Below are 4,594 nucleotides of genomic sequence, written 5' to 3' on the forward strand. Positions count from 1 at the left end.
GAGAGAGAGAGGGCTTCCCTGGTGGTGCAGTGGTTGAGAGTCTGCCTGCCGATGCAGGGCACGTGGGTTTGTGCCCCGGTCCGGGAAGATACCACATGCCGCGGAGTGGCTGGGCCCATGAGCCATGGCCACTGAGCCTGCGCATACGGGAGCCTGTGCTCCGCAATGGGAGAGGCCGCATACCACAAAGAAAAAAAAAAAAAGAGAGAGAGAGAGAGAGAGAAAAAAAAGGAAAACCACACCACTCCCAGGAATCTGGCTTCCCTTCCTCCTTCCATGCTGGGTGCCCATCATCCATCTTCATTGCTTCCTTTGCCCTGTCATGCTCGACAGCTTTTGGCTTCTGTCTGGGCACCTGAACAGAGGACTAAAATCTCCATTGCAGGCTGGTTTTAGGCCTTGTGTAAAAATCTTGCACAGAATTGCTATTGTAAATTTCAGTTTTTCCTCTAGGACAAACACTTTACCAAAATACGCAACTTTTTTTGGTGGGAAGAGAGATTGTCCTGTGATTTCTACCCATTTCCTGAGGCCTGTGGAAATGAACCTTTATATACTTAAAGTTATACAGAAAATAGAATAAAATTAAAACCAAAAAAAAAAAAAGAAATGTTTCTAGAAGCCAATTCTACTAGCTCCATAATAGACTCCATTTTATCCATAAAATGTAAAAATACTAGTACATCCTATACTGATATTCCGATATAGAGGCACCATGTCTGTGTTGAACCCCTGTGTGTACTTTTCTTAGTGACTTTGCAAGCGGAAAGCATCAAGCTGCTCCCTCGCTCTCTCCACGTGTTAAAACCATCGGGGTTGTAATGGGCATCTTTGGATCAGGTACCTTCTGGCTCTTGCCGTCTTTGCTGCCTGCACGCTGAAAGATAAGGATTTGGCCAACCAGCCAGGGCTTGCACAGGGCAGCTCGCAGGGTCTCGCTCACGCCTGGCAGCAACTGAACACTCGGTGTCATTATGCAAGTTATCATCAATCAGCAGGCAGCTGCTTTTAGGACTTCCAGGCAGCAAGGCAAACATTTGTGATTGTGGTTTCCTCCCCGAGCGTGCTGGACCCAGGGCCCATCAGACAAGAGAACTGCACACACAATCACTGCCCACTGCTCAGGACCACCTGAACAGCTGTTCAGGCTGGTGTCAGGATGCTCACCTGGCAGCCCTGGTGAAGCGCAGAGGAAGATGTGCAGATTAGAGCCTGTTTGCTCAACACAAAGGGCTTTCTGTGAAAGAACCACAGGGAGGCCGGGGAGGGAAAAGCAAAGCTGAGGATAAATCTAACAAGACATTCTTCATAAAACAGACCAGATGATGTAGACACAGGGGTGTACAAGACCAGCCGAAAACAAAATGCAAAAACACCCCACCACAAATAGAAACCATTTGGATCCTGATGGAATGACAGTGAGGCTGGCCAGATGTGTTCAAGGAATAAGAGGAAGGAACACTGATTCCATAACCAACGAATAAATACTTATTAAGCACATGCCATGCACCCAGCCATCTAGGATACAAGATGAAATGCAAGGACCCAACAGCCCAGGGAAGTTGCAGTCTTGTTAGGCAGATAAGACACACCCATGGGAACAAGGTAGGCATGAATGGCACTTGATGTCAAAAGCTGAACTTCAATATACGGAACTTGCAGGAAGGATGGGAATCAGGGAATCCTAAATAGGTGATGTTCTGTGAGTGAAGTCCTTTAGGCCTCTCAGCAGATGTAGGTGGGCAACACCCCTAGTTTAAAAGGGTCACAGTGAGTCCAAAGAAACAGGAAATGCTCCAGGGTTTAGAATGTGTGCACCAGAATCTCCCAGGAGCTTTTAAAGTTTTCATTGAACAGAATCACACAACTGTTGTTAAAATGAAGAGTCCTGAACCCCACACTAGAGAAACTTTTTTAATAGGTCTGAAATGGGGCCCCAGGAATCTGCATTTTAAACAAACATCCCAGGTGTTTCCAATGTAGCTGGCTCCCAGCCTTTACTTTGAGAAATACTGCATTAAAGGTGAAAATGAACTAAAGGGATTTAGACTAAAGTTTTCCTAAAGTATTAATCTGTACCTGCTATGGAGCCTTCTGTGATCTCCTTGAAATTACATTTTTAAAAATGGTATGTTTACGGGCATTATTTTTTGAGTGAGAAAGGCAAAATCTTCCTTATATTCTTCAAAGGGTCTGCCCACAACTTTACCCCCAGAGCTAATAATCTCTAAAGATGTTTGCGTGTATGTGTTTATTTATTTAGAAAACAACTTATTCAATTCTTCCGTCTCCAATCTAGACCTGGAAATCTCATTCTGCTCAACTTCTATGGTTTCCACCTTTGTCAAGTCCTTTCCAAAAGTGAGTGCAACAAATCACTCCAACATCTGGGTTCTCCAACACTTGATATTTAGCTACACTATGGGACTCATCACATTCCATCATGAGTATTTGTTTAAGCATCTGTTCTGTTTCCCCAGGGGGAATATGAGGCAGCTGACAGCAGGGACCATGCTACTGAATTGCTCCAGATACTTTGCATAACCATCACCTAACATGTGTCAGAAAGAATTCAATTCATAATTTCTAATAATTGAATGAATGAATGAATGTACATGTTGAATGTTGAGAGAATGTGATAGAGAAGAGAGGAAAGTTGTTCCTGTTTCTTCTTCCTACTTGAATCTGTAATTCAAGAACAGTTTGGTGTTGAAGACAATTCAAGATAAAGAGATTTCAGTAACCCAGCTAAAGTCCTTATATCCTTGAATATTCAACCAGAATCCGGGCACTTCCATGTCCAATGATGTGTGGTCCAGTTTTTCAAGATGTCAGATAAAACAGAACCCTTACATCAAATATGATACAATTAGAATTACAGCCATGATCAACCCACAGACGTGTTTTTCTGCAATGGCATAACTAATCCCATCTCACACTGAGAGAAACAGTTAAATCTTAGTGCTCCCAGCCTTGGTTATTGTCAGACAGGGACCTCCCTGGTTTGAGGAATGACTGCTAGTTACCACTCCCCATGCCTACCCCAGGCCTGTAAGCCACGTTCCCTGCCACAAGTCCTGCCAAGATTTCCCTCAAAACACATTAATTTTCAGCTGTGGAAGAAATTTACTTTCCTTCAAGCAGAGAGCTGTTTCTGGCCAGAGGCTTTTAGCGGATAAGCAAGCGCTCTAAACAACTCTTCATCCCCTTCTGCCTATAATCTGGAATTTTCAATCACTCGACCCCGGCATTTGAAGACTTCAGCTTGGCAGGGGCAGCAGCTTCAAACCATGTTTGCAGTTAGCAAGTAATGAAGCTGTTTGTGCGGCTGACAAGAATAGACTTTGTTGGCACTGCTTCTATTGTGTGCCTGAGATTGCATTCACGTCGCTGGAAAGGAAAAAAAATGTCACCTTGGAAGTGTTGGGGGTCCCTTGTGAGAAGACAGCAGTTCTTTTTACTTTTGGGAGAAAAATGGCTGTAATATCTGTGTCACAGATATTTCTACTGAAGCCTGTGGTGGTAGAATTCTGGGGAAAACATTACTCTGGGTGGAAGAAACCACTAAATGGATCACCTGAGAAAGGTAGTGGTGGCTGAAAGAGCTGAAGATGGCCCTCAGTTCAGGAAATACTTGGGTCTTGCAACAGGAAGAGCAAACAGCAATAAATTAGACAAAATCAGTGGTTATTGATTTTTTGTGTGTTTATTTGTTGATTTGGGGGGGTTTTTGGTGTATTTATTTGCAGTAATTAGTTAAAATGCTTTCAATTGTTAATTTGTCTGTTTTTTGTTTGATTTTTGGTTTTATTGTTTGTTCTTGTTTATTTAACCAACAAGTGGCACAGGAGAAATTTCCTCAGGGTTAAGGGTCTGGGAGTACCCATCTATCTCAGTCTACTGTTCTTTAATGAATTAATTCATTTTAAAAAATCCAACACATATTTATTGAGCACCTACTCTGTTGTGGGTCTTCTTCTAGATTCTGAAGATTATAGATAGGAATGAGATGGGCATGACCTCACCTCCAAAGAGATCACATTCTCATCAGCAAAGGCAGACAAGAATCATGTAAATTATCGTTGTAATTACTAGGAAGAAAATCAATCAGGATAGGTGACAGTGACTAGAGTTAGGAGGGCATTTTAGACTGGATAGTCAATGAAGGTTTCTCTTAGCAGAGCTGAAATCTAAAAGATAAGAAGGCAGCCATGTAATGGCCTAAGGGATAATATTTAAAATCAGAGGAAATCATAGCAAATTCAAAGTCTATAAGATGGTTATGAACTTGAAAAGCTCTAGGAAGAGTAAGGTGCCCAATATGGTTGGAGCAGAAAGATCTAAAGAATAAGTGGTCTGGGATAAGGATGAGAGGGAAGTAGGAGCTGTATCATACAGGCTTTATAGGTCATGACAAGGGGTCTGAGTTGAGTAACGGGTGTAATGAGAAACCAAAGGAGGGTTAATGTGGGAAAGTTGCATAATCAAATATAGATTACCTTAAGATTATTCTTACAATTGTGTGGAAAAAGACCGTAGAATGACAGAGCAGGTGGATCACTGAGGACACAATCATAGTTGTCCACGATGGAGA

This window comes from Phocoena sinus, chromosome 15, assembly GCF_008692025.1.
Source record: "Phocoena sinus isolate mPhoSin1 chromosome 15, mPhoSin1.pri, whole genome shotgun sequence".
Taxonomy (NCBI): domain Eukaryota; kingdom Metazoa; phylum Chordata; class Mammalia; order Artiodactyla; family Phocoenidae; genus Phocoena; species Phocoena sinus.